General features: G+C 40.2%; 1 long non-coding RNA gene across 3 annotated transcripts in view; it reads left to right on the top strand.

Annotated features, from left to right (window-relative positions):
- The window catches only part of LOC121830784 (uncharacterized), a 29,277-nt gene extending 17,098 nt beyond the window's left edge, over positions 1-12,179 (top strand). For all 3 annotated transcript variants that reach the window (XR_013052674.1, XR_006074003.2, XR_013052673.1), the window contains one exon: positions 11,555-12,179. This is a non-coding gene — a long non-coding RNA (uncharacterized LOC121830784). The remainder of the gene's footprint in view (positions 1-11,554) is intronic.
- Positions 12,180-12,967: the final 788 nt, after the last annotated feature.

Below are 12,967 nucleotides of genomic sequence, written 5' to 3'. Positions count from 1 at the left end.
ACCCCCCCAAAAAAATAATTTTATGTCACAAGGAAAAGCTTCAATTGTGTGGCTAGAGTTTTGGCATTAAAATACTGTCTACATTTAAAGAATTGTATTTATTATCAATAATTATTCCACTGGTGCATTTGGGAAGGGAGGGATGAAAGTGGTTTTTATCTCATTAGTGTGTTTTCACTGTTAACTATTTGTAATATCGGTTCCTTTTGATCTCCCTTTGATTATAGTGTACAAAGCTAATAGAATCTGTTATTATTTCCATTAATAACTAAGTATCTCTTGTGGTTGACAAGGCAATTTGTTATTATCAGGCTTCCTTTGTGTAGTGCAAAGAGGTTTACACCCGCTCTCCCACCCAGCTCTTGTAAAACAACGGGTGTTTATCTGCTTTTAGCAGCCTGGAGGTGCTGCTCTCCTCACAGGGACTCTGAATGGATGGCGAGGAAACACCTTGACAGAGAGTTGGAGAACGGCATGTGAGGATTCCTGTCTGGATACAGCTTCCACCTTACAGGCAAATCTGGCCCATGAGCCCCTGAACCTGCCACTGCCCTTGGCTTGCTTGGCTCAGATTGAAGGGGAGTAGCATCAGGTCGAGGAAAGACACAAACGAAGAGTGCTGAAGCAGAAGTTTCTCTTGCATTGAGCCAGGTAGACTTTCATCCCACCTTCCGCATTCGGAGTTTCCTGTCTTCAAGTTCTGGCAGATTATGAAGGTGAAAGATTCAGCAACTCAATTGGCTTTATTGTCAAGTTTCTATATTTGTCTTGAATTTGTGTGCCTCTGCCTTCCTCATTCCCAGTGACTTTGAGATATTTGACAAACTTGACACATACAGAGATAATTCCCTCCACTTTCAAAACGACTCCACCTCCGAGAATAACTCAGAGTTTGGCTCATTAAAACAGAAATGACTGAGTGGAGTTGAGTTCAAGATATGACAATTTCCCATCTTTCAAATAGAGTAGGTGGCCTTCAAAACACAAATGTTTCCTGAAGGGCCAAGTTGACACTCTGGCTGTCATTCACAACAGATGCTGTGCACACTGTATTCTTGGAAACCTCCCTGGCTTATGGATTTAACCAAAGCACTGATAACAGCAGCAAAAATAAGAGGAGGGAGCTTTCCAATGTGGCAGTTGCAGACAGCTGTTGGCAGCTGCTCCAATTCCCCCAAGGCAAGTCTTGTCTATGGATATATGAGCTGGTGCAGAAATAGTCACAATAGTCACAGGTGATCTTGGCATGTGGCCATGAAGTGCTGTGGGCATCGTTTCAGCACGTGTCTAAAAGATCTAAATGAAAAGAATGAATTAGGCAAGTCAAGTGGCCCTACCAGGTCCTCTGGGAGCTGTGTTGCCCTTTGAGGTAGTTGAGGAGCATTTTGTTGTTTTTAACATGAAGGATTCTGAGTTCATGGCAGAGGTCTCAGAGATAGAAAGGTAAATAGTCTTAGTAGACCTTGACCCTATGTGATCCAGCTCTTATTCGACTTATCTCAATAACACCACAGCTGGACAGCACATCTTGTGGTTGAGGTTAGACCAAGATGTACTCTTCACTGCTAAATGCTTGGAGCCCAGGAGCACCTTCAACTAGCATGGGGAAGGCCCCTTGTATGCCCCCACATATGCTGAGGCAGGTTCATTCCTTCCTATCAGCAGGAAGTAGAAAAGAATCCCCCTCACCTGAGCCTAATTTTGGGTCTTCCCTGAATTAAGAGCTTTGGGCATGACTTCTGTTTGTAGTTCATGCCATAACTCAAGATTACTCCTGTATTTTTGCTATCTTTAAATGTTAAAGCAAGTAAGAAGGAGGTCATTTGCCTGAGGATGTCCCTGTACTTGGAGTCTTTCCATTAGCAAGATGAAACTTAGAGATATTTCTTATGACTTTTCAAAAAATGAGCCTTAACCATGCAAGCAGTTGATTATATAACTAAAGACCTCCAATGAGCCCATACCAAATAAAGGAAGTACCTCACTGTAGTCAACGCAGTCATTTCTTCTCAATCACTGCCAAAGTTGCTGGTAGAACATTTCAGAAACCTCTCAGTTCTGAGTTTCCCAATTTATTCATGGAACTTCACTCACTCTGTTGGAGAGAGGTGGGAAGGGAGAGAGAGAAAGAGAGACAGAGAGACAGAGACAGAGACAGAGAGATTGAGAGAAAGACATACACACACAGACAGAGAGAGAGAGATAATAGGATTTCTGGTATCACAAACAGGCAATAAGGCAGACACTTGAAGACTGCTAGCCAAGACAAATCAGAAGGTCTTACTCTCAATCTCTTGGCTTGCTTACACAAACTAGAATTAAGTAATTCTTACATTTTATGTACATTCCTTATATTTCTTCTGCTAGGAAAATTTAGTGATTTCTCTCATTCAAACAAATCTAGACCAGCCATATTTTGTTAGGGAATGGAGGGCAAACAGAATTCTGCTCACAACAGCTGACTCTTCCTTGTGAGATTCTGATCCACACTGAAATGGTTTGAATATAAGCTGTTATGGTGGTTTGAAAGAAAGTGGCCCATAAAGAGAGTGCCACTATTAGAAGTGTGCCCTTGCTGGAGGAAGTGTATCACTGTGGGGGCAGGCTTTGAAGTCTCATGTATGCTTAAGTCATGCCCAGTATCTTAGTCCAATTCCTGTGGCCTGTGAGTCAAGATGTAAGAACTCCCTGCTTCTTCTCTAGCTCCATGTCTGCCTGCATGATGCCATGCCCCCTGTAATGACAATCATGGACTAAGTCTCTGAACTGTAAGCAAGCTACCACAATTAAATGTTTTCCTTTATAAGAGTTGCCATGGTTTTGGTGTTTCTTCACAGATATAGAGACCCTAAATAAGAGAGCTACCTCTTACAGTACCCTGAATTAAACCCTTTACCACCAGCTCTCTGTGGCACTATTTTGAGAATATGTAAACTTTAGGAAGTGAAGCCTCATTGGGGGAAGTGAGTCACTAGCATTGTATCCTTGGGGTTGGAGGACAATATCCTATTACTGATCTATCATCTCTTTCTGCTTCCTGACCTGTATCAGGAAAGTATTCCCTTCCATCACATGCTTCTAGCACCACCATGTTCTTCATTACAGACCCAGAGTCATCTGGAGCCAAAGGCTGGACTGAAAACTTGGAAAATTTGACGTAAAATAAATCCCTCTATGTTCAACTTGTATGGGTTACAGCTATGCCAAAAAGAAAAAAAGAGAAAAAGAAAAACTCAGCCACCTATTATTTGACAGGGTACAGAAATCATTGCCAGCCTTGGGACTCATTCCCCACACTTTTACCACCAGGACAGGGAGGTCAGCAGCCAAACCTGTCAATTACTAAGCAACAGCATTAGGCACTAGGCAGGGAAGCCATGTTCCATTCATTGCAAGGTGTGGGATTTATCTTCAGGGAAATCTCCACATGGTTCTCGATGTGACTCACTTTAGTATACTAGGAATCAGTCACGATTTGTTAATTTAATTTGTCCCCTGAAAAGGAGAAAGTATCTATTAATTGTGTGGTACTGGCAGAGATTTTTCAGTTCATAAACTAAAGTTCAACTACTTACTGATCATCCAACAGAGCAGATACCATCATGCTAATACCAAAAATGAAGAATCACAATCAATCAGGGATGCTCTTTAATATCCTCTAAGTAAGATCATGTCTAGGATGAGAGCAGTTCTTAAAACCAGCACTGAGAACTTTTACACTAATGAGGACACACTCATCCCTTTCCCTTGTTAATTTCTTTTTCTTGAAAGAAGAAACAATGAAGTTCAACACAAATCAGACTATAGGTCATTTGGAGGGTAATACATTTTTTTTACATTAAATGTCTGACTTTTATGGTTTTGAGTCATAATTGCTGTAGGAGGTGTCTGGGTGTGAGCTAGAGGGAGGCTGACTATTAAATGTAGTTATCTGGCTGAGCTCCTAGGACTCTAAGTGGTAGAGACTTAGTATCATGAATGTTTGGCCTTAGCTTAGGCTTGTTCCCAACTAGCTCTGATAAATTAACCCATTTATACTAATCTATGTTCTTCCCTCTGACTCGTTACCTCTCCTCCACACTGTACATCCAACTCCCTCCAAGTCTCACTGGCTTAATCCCATGTGCCACAGTTTTTCCTGTGTTCCTTTCTCTCCCTGGAAGTCCTGCCTATCCTCTCCTGCCTAGCTATTGGCCATTCAGCTCTTTATTAAACCAATCAGAAGGTGCCTTAGGCAGACACACATCTTCACAGAATACAAAATGGTTTTCCCACAACATATCATATCTTGGAAACACTTTGGTCTGAGCTCCCAGTCTTATGTGTCTACCACCATCTCATAGATGGTTCCCAGAACATTCAGGGTTGAGTACATAAGACTCTTAAGTAAGATGTAGGCTTGCACACACTATCTTCACCTACTTTTGCCTACTCCCTACTCCCTTTTAGCTTCCACAGAAGCTAAAACTCACAGAGAATAGGAGCTTTAAATGACAAAGTTGCATCAAAAATGCCTAATAACATTTTTCTATAGAAAGTAATCACCCAATAAGTGTTTGTTGAATTGGACTCTATTTGCAATACAAATTTCAGTTAGGTGAACATTTTTTTTAACATGGTTAGGAAAGCATCCGGCTTCCCTTTACTGAACAACCAGATTACATTGGCAATGGAGTACAACTGCCTAGAGGTTTAAAAAAAGCACAAAAGCTGCAAGCATTTTTGTGACAGCCCAGTTCTGAGAGGACAGATGTGAAATCATAAAACACTGAAGAATAATGTATTCTGGCTGAACCAGACCTGTGCAGCCTTCCAGGAGCTCCTGTTATTAGCCAAGCTTGTCAAGAACTAATCATTAGCTTTCAACTTCTGGAAGGCTACTCTGAAAGTTTACTTTAACCTTAACATACACAAAAATGTTTGTATTGCTAACCACTGATAAGAAAACTATTAGCATTCATTAAGTGCAGCCATAAATCTCTCCCTCTAGAAAAACAATATTGCAGCCTTCCAACTGCCATAATGAATTCGGTGTTTAATCTCTCCTTGGGAGAGTGTCCTGGCTTCAGACTTCTGTTACAGTCACACTACTGAGAAAGCACAGCATTCTGGGAATGGGCCTGATGCCAAAGAGGTTACACTGCACACAAATTCAGTTCCAGAGTGCCTTCAAATTACTATTAACTGAGAAGCCTTAATTTTGAGAAGAAACTGGAAAGAAATGTGACTTATTCAGACAGGGAAAATTGACCTTTATTGAGCATCCAGTAGATAGTCCATTGCTGGGGCTGCATTATTTTTGCATTAGTTCAATTTCTCCTTATACCCAGTCTCCATGCTACAGCTGGGTCAAACCTGTGGCATGAGTGGAAGCACAAAAATTGACTTAGAGGCCTAAGATTTGAGATCACATGTAGACATGCATAACAGTTTGAATTTAGCTCTCTCTGCCTCTAGAGCAGTGGTTCTCAACTTTCCTGATGCCGAGACCCTTTAATATATGTTCCCCCAGGTTGTGGTGACCCCTAATCATAAAATTATTTTCTCTGTTGCTACTTCATAACTGTAACTTTGCTACTGTTATGAGTTATAATGTAAATATATGTATTTTCCAGTGGTCTTAGGTGATCTCAGTGGAAGGGTCATTCGATGGTCAAATGGGTCGTGACCTACAGGTTGGGAACCACTGATGTAGAGCACAGCATTGATATGCTGCTGGTGGCATTGCTGTGAATAGTATTTTGATTCAAGAAAAATCATGGAGGCCTGGATCACTGTTTCTGTTCCTATTACAGTTTATAGAGTTAAGTCTTTTGTTTGCTTTGGCTGGCACAATGTTCTGGGTTTTCCTTTGAAGAATGGTTTCCCTAGGCTGCAATATTCTTAAATCTACCCCCACCCTGGGAGCTCTGCTTTATACTTCAAGTTCCCTAGATGGCAAGCACCTGGTGCTCCATGTCATCTGCTGTAGCTGCACAGCTGAGCTATGAAGCAGTGGGAACCAATGGCCCGGGGACACGGAAGCATTTCTCCACAGACCAATAAGACCAAGATTCACCCTGATGTACTAAATTATCAACCAGATGTGAGAGCGCCTGTGCAGTGTATAACTCCTTGTCTTCCTTTTCCATACATTTCTTGTACAGGAATCTGAATTTCCAGCCTCTTTGAGCATCTGGGTTTCTAAGGCAGATGGTAAAGAATGATCTTCATTTCCAGGGGGATCTGAGTTTCACAAAAAAGGAAAAGAAAAAAACAGCTTTTCTAAGTCTGAACATGTGTCCCATAGGCAATGTCATGTAGAGACCACCCGGAGCTGGGGCCTTCCACAGGCCCTTTACATTCTGGAAAAAGATGGAGTTGAGGTGTTGAAATGGGAGTGCTGAGCACTGGGGAGCAGTACTTTGTATATTCATGTGAGGAAATTGAAGGTCACCTTAAGCACGGTGTCAGCATCTAGAACATTATCCTACGAGTTGAGCATCTGGTCTCTAAAAATTCAAAATCCCAAACACTCCACAATCTGAAATTTTTTGAGCAACTACACAATGCCACTGTAAAAAACAGTGGCACTAAAAACATTGTAGAAAACTAAATTTTTGCCCTAAATAATTTTTATATCTAGACTTGGGTTCTACCACTAAGAAACTTTATTATGTAAGCAACTACTATGAAACCTGAAAAATGTTGATGTTTAAAGAACTTCTTCTCACAGTACTTAGTTAGTTAGTTAGTTAGTTAGTTAGTTAGTTAGTTAGTTAGTTAGTTAGTTTAAGAGAGGTGCTCACTACATTGCCTGGGCTTAACTCAACTCATGACCTTCCTGCTTCAGGCTCCCAAATGCTGCAATTTCATGAATGCACTATTGTATCCAGGTAGGTTCAGGCATTTTGGCCAAGAGATAGATACTCAACCTTTATACAACACACTGTGGACCTTGTCTTCTAGATTAACAAGAAAGGCAACACCCTGGTGAGATAAAAGCCAACAACATGGCTCATATTTCAGGAAACTTAATTGAAATGGGCATGTGAGAAACTGTCTTACAAATTGTTTTAGAGGATGCAGACCATCTGGAAGGGAAAGGGAAGGGCGGCTGATGGTGGCAAACAATTCCATGTGCTTCCAAGGGAGAATCTATCTGCTCAGTTTTGTTTGGACAGCAGTTCAATCCTGAGTCAATTCAGAAATGTGACAGTGGAATGTCAGCTTTGAATAAGCCTTCTGCTTTCGTGTGTACGTGTGTGTCTGTGTATGTGTGTTTGTGTGTAATGTACTGTACGTATGTTGTGTATGTATGTATGTACTATATGTGTATGATTATGTGTGTGATATATATGTGTGGCGTATGTATGTGTGGGGGGGTGGTATATGTGTGTGTGGGAGGGTGGTGTACAGTGTGCTTGTTGTGTGTATGTTGTGTACCTATGCATGTATGTACTATATGTGTATGATTATGTGCATGATGTATGTGTTTGGTGTGTGTGTGTGTGTGTGTGTGTGTGTGTGTGTGTGGTGAATGCACATGTGTTTGTGTGCAGATACAAATGCCCATGCATGTGTGAAAGGCCAGAGGACATGGTCCTTTTTTATTGCTCTCACCTGTATTCCATGAAGAAATAGCCTCACGGAACATAGGACTGATCTGACATCCAGCAAGCCCCAGAGGTCCTCCTGTCTCTGTTCCCCATAGCCCTGGGTTTCTAGATGCTTGAAAACATGACTAGCTCTTCACATGGTGTTGGAAACTCATACTCAGGTCCTCATGCTTCTGCAGCAAATACTGTTACCCTGTTACCCACTGAGATACTTCCCCACCCCCTGCTTTTGTTAAGCTGTATATGCTCAGCTTGCTTGAATACATCTACATAAATATTCTATTTTGTGAAGAATTGAAAAGGACATGGAGAATTCCCATTGAAAATGAATCATCATAATTATTTTATTATATCTGCAATGTTTTTTCTCTACCTGATTTTGAGTCATATTTGTATTTTTTTTATTCCCTTAAGAATGAGCTGATAGGAATATCCATGTACTACAAAGAGAAAAATTGGTGTTTGTGTGTGCATTAGAGAAAGAAAGAGAAAAAAATTCTTCAAATGAATTAAAAATAAAATCTGTGTGATCTTATCTGCCTAATAAACTATGGAAATGGTATTTTAGCCTCAGCAGGAGTTTAACTATTTGCATGAGTTTTCAGTTCCCTTAAGGGACTTCAAAAACTCTAAATAAGTGAAAGAAGATTGTTGGTTTCCTCCATAAGAGCTGGCTGGATGCAAGCCACAGCTGAAGATGAGAGAAATCAGAAAGGTCAGGCTTGGAGAGCAGCCAGAAACAGCTCAGATTCTGTGGCTCTTTTTGGATCCTACACCTGGTTGCAGGGCAGCGACTCTATTCTCTGGCTTATTTTTAATGCTTCTTTACTGATAGAAGACATGCATTAAGAAAAGAAAGATGTCAACGAGTACCCCCATGATCTGAGACTGGTGTGGGCATTCATTATTTTCAAAACTAGTGAGTTACCATAACACCTGTAAAGAGTTGTCCCCAAATTCAATTATACAATGATTTTTGATAAGGTTTTGAGACGGGGGTCTTCAGAAGAGTAGAGGATCTACTCTTAGATGTTACCTAACAGGGTACAAAGAAAACACATAACAGCAAAAACAAAAACAAAACCAGGTTTAGATCAGCTAGCATTATGGAATGATGGGGATTGCTCCTAGTAAGTTTGACTTCTGTCTCATATTCATCAGGTAGCAGCAGTCACCTGATACTTGCATACTGGAATCTCACAAGACATCCAATTCAGTGGTTTCATGTCTTGTTTTATTAATCCAATCAGCTAAAGATTCTGAATATAATTTAATCTGAGCATTTGCACATGGAACCATGGAAACTTCATTGATTTGATTTTGGTTTGTTCTAAGGGGTTTCTACATTTATTCATGATTCCCAAACCACCCAGCTACATTTTCTTTATTTACAGTGTTAAATTAATCTAATGTATGGATGATATTGAAGTTGAAGGAACGTTGCATCTCTTGGGTACTTTCTCACATTTGGTGAATAATGAAAATGGCAAATCAGATCTGTGAATTGTTACAGTGACTTGATAACAAAAGAAAAAAGCAGAAAGAAGAATGCTCCCCTTTTTCCCAACCACCCTGTGAGCTGCCCCCAAACATTCCTGTACTGGTTAGTTTTTATGTCAAGTTGACACAAGCTAGAGAGAGACATGTGGAGGAACTTGAGAGGCTGTCAATTGAGAATAAACCTCCATAATATTGGGGTGTTGGCAAGCCTGTAGGATATTTTCTTAATTAGTGATTGATGGAGGAAGGCCTGGCCCATTATGGGTGGAGTCATCCCTGGGTAGATAACCCTGGGTTCTATAATATGAGAACTGAGCAAGGGATAAGGAGCAAGCCAGTAATGAACACCCCTCTGTAGCCTCTGCATCAGCTCCTGCCTCCAGGTTCCTGCCCTGCTTTGAGATCCTGCCATCACAGCTTTGGATGATGACCTGTTATATGGAACTATGGAGTGAAATAAACTCTTTCATCCCCAAGTCACTTTTGGTCATAGTGTTTCATCACAGCAAAATAGCCGTAAGACAATTACAGAGAGCTTTTAAAAACCATTATTAAATGATATTAAAAAAGCTATTAAACTGACTTCTAATATGTTTTCTGTACTTTTGTACCAAAATCATATGGTCCAATACGTTAATTCAGACTTATTCTATGATATTTATTTAGTCTTCAGAATTTACAAGGAATTAAATAATCTAAGCATGTAATCCTCTCCAATTTTTCAAGCTTACATTAATTGCTTTTCTTTTCTTTCTTTTTTTAATTTTTGGTGCCTCTTTCTCTGTCTATTCTCCATCTCCTTTCTGTTTATAAAACACTTACTGAATTATAACCATATGTGAATACTTCCTAAAGTACAGTGCAGGGAAAAAACTCAGTAGATAACAGCTATCAACCTAAAAGCTTCCTCTATATTTTCCCTACCTTCTCTTCTCCTCAACACCACAAATGCAGACAACCAATCCAATATTATTTGATGACACTTCTATTATTTTATATTTATGGTCTAATACATCATGTATTCTTGCAGTCTATTGATTTATTTCTGAATAATAATGTGGTGTCGTTATACCACATTCTCGTTATCAATTCACATCTTGTTGGGCTACAAAATGTGTTCATATTTCATCTGTTATACATAAATCTGACATCAATATTCATAACAAGCCTCCATAGGTCCATCAGATTTCAATTCTCTTGGATAAATACTAATAGCATAGTTGGATGCTGTGTTGGGTAAATGCTTAACATTTTAGAAAATCAACAAGCTGTTGTCCAGAAAGGTTGGTATTCTTTTCTATGGACTCCATGAGAACTCTAACACAAGACATCACCCCATCCCCAGCCCTGGATATGGCTTCTGTGCAAGGTCTCAGATATTCTAATAAGAGTGTGGGAGGATTTTCCTGTAGTCTTAATTTACATATGTCTTTTGACTACTGAGGTTTTATACCCTTATATTTACTTATTTATGATCCTTATCTCTTTTTCAATAAAATGTTTATAAATTTGGGTATTTTATTGGCTTGTTTGCTTTTTTATTATCAAATTTTGAAATAAAATCTTCTCCTAATCTGATTACAAGACCTTTACTGTTTATATGATATGCAAATACCTCTCCTCAATCTGTTGCTTTCCTTTTTAGTCTCTCAGCAATGTGTTTCAAAGTGTTGTTATTTTCATAGTAAAACCAAATTTACAAATGTTTGTGAATTGTACTTTTAATCTGTATATACAAACACTTTAGATATGTTATAAAGATCTTCACTCCCATTTTTGGTATGTCTTGTGATATGTGATGTGATGTGGTGTGAATGTGCTTGGTAGTGTAGGTGTGAGCATGTGTTTATGTGCAGGTACATATCTGTGCACATGCATGTGTAAACGAGAGGTTGACAGAAGTTTCTTCCCTTGATCATTTCCCACCTTTAGTCTTTGAGATAGGGCTAGTCAATGGACCTGCAGCCCATTGATCCAAACAGACTGAGTGGCTAATGAGCTTCAGTGATCCATATGTACCTATCAACACCAGTTGTGAGGACACAAGTATGTCTTATCATGCAGAGATTTTACATGGATTCTGGGAAACTGAGCTCAGGTCCTCACATTTGCATAAGAAGCATTTTTTTCTGACTGAGACATCTCGTCGGCCTATGTCTGTTTTTCTATACATTCCAAAGTTTAAAACTTTACATTAGGTCTGTGATTAATTTTGAATTAACTTTTTTCTCAATACACACAGACAGAGTCACACACCCACACTATCAAGCACATTCTCACCATACCACATACCCCCTTTAATTTGGTTAGAGTACATTATTTGATTTGATTTTAATCATGCCATTTCACTATACATTAATAAATATAAGAGCTGTAAAATAGAATATTTTATTTTAGGGTTGTTATTTTTTGCTCAAACAACAGTCCCATTATTTTTCTCTAACTTTCTTTTATAGAATCTACAAGAGTAAACCTAGCAAAGTCTCCTAGTAATGGGGGATATGGAGCCTGAAACGGCCATCTTTTGTCACCAGGGAAGGCTTCAAGGAGGGATTATGGCACGAACACATCCATAAAACATTCAACCTACAGTTTGTCCTGCCTGCAGAGTGTTCTGGGACTGAAGTCTAGCAGAATCATCAAAGTGAACAGAGAGACTTCACCCAGCAACTGATGGGAGCATATATGTTATGGCTGAGTAGCTTGGTGTTCCCATGGGATTCTTTCTTTTTAAAAAAATCTTTATTATTATTATTATTATTATTATTATTATTATTATTTATTTTACAGTACTATTCAGTTCTACATCATAGCCAGATTCCCTTGTTCTCTCCCTTCGTGCCCCTCTCCCCTTCCCCCCAGCACACCTCCCATTCCCACCTCCTCCAGATCAAGGTCTCCCCCGAGGACTGGGATCGACTGATAGACTCAGTCCAGGCAGGTCCAATCCCCTCCTCCCAGATTGAGCCAAGCGTCCCTGCATAAGTCCCAGGTTTCAAACAGCTAACTCATGCAATGAGCCCAGGACCTGGTACCACTGCCTAGATGCCTCCCAAACAGATCAAGCCAATCAACTGTCTCACCCATTCAGAGGGCCTGATCCAGTTGGGGGCCCCTCAGCCTTTGGTTCATAGTTCATGTGTTTCCATTCATTTGGTTATTTGTCCCTGTGCTTTATCCAACCTTGGTTTCAACAATTCTCACTCATATAAACCCTCCTCTTTCTCACTAATTAGACTCCCAGTGCTCCACCCGGAGCCTAGCCGTGGATGTCTGCATCCAGATTCCTCAGTCCTTGAGATCTACATGAACAGCCTGGACATGAGTGGGAGCAATGAAGGGCAAGGGTGGAGGGAAAGAGAGCGGGAGATCCTAGCTGGATCAAGAAAAGAGAGGGAGAATAAGGAATAGGAGACCATGGTAAATGAAGACCACATGAGAAAAGGAAGAAACAAAGAGCTAAAGAGGCCCACAGAAATCCACAAAGATACCCCCACAAAAGACTGCTGGCAATGGTCGAGAGACAGCCGGGACTGACCTACTCTGATGATGGGATGGCCAAACACCCTAATAGTTGTGCCATAAATCCCATGGGATTCTTAACAGTGGGAGCAAGGGCTGTCTCTAACTCTTTTGCGGATACTTTTCCTCCTACTGGGTCACCTCATAGAGTATTGATATGATGGTATGTACCTGGTCTTATTGTAAGTTGTTTTGCCATATTTGATTGATGTTCCTGAGAGGCCTGCTCTTTTCTGAGGGGAGGTGAAAGAGGGATGGATCTGAAAGAGAAGGGAAATGGGTGGGGGGAAACTTGAGGGGGGAGGGAGGGGAAACTACACCTGGGATGTAATATATGAGAGAATAAT

Source organism: Peromyscus maniculatus, chromosome 7 (genome assembly GCF_049852395.1).
Source record: "Peromyscus maniculatus bairdii isolate BWxNUB_F1_BW_parent chromosome 7, HU_Pman_BW_mat_3.1, whole genome shotgun sequence".
NCBI lineage: Eukaryota > Metazoa > Chordata > Mammalia > Rodentia > Cricetidae > Peromyscus > Peromyscus maniculatus.
The sequence above is the reverse complement of the archived record's forward strand: the minus strand, read 5'-3'. Positions and strand labels throughout refer to the sequence as shown.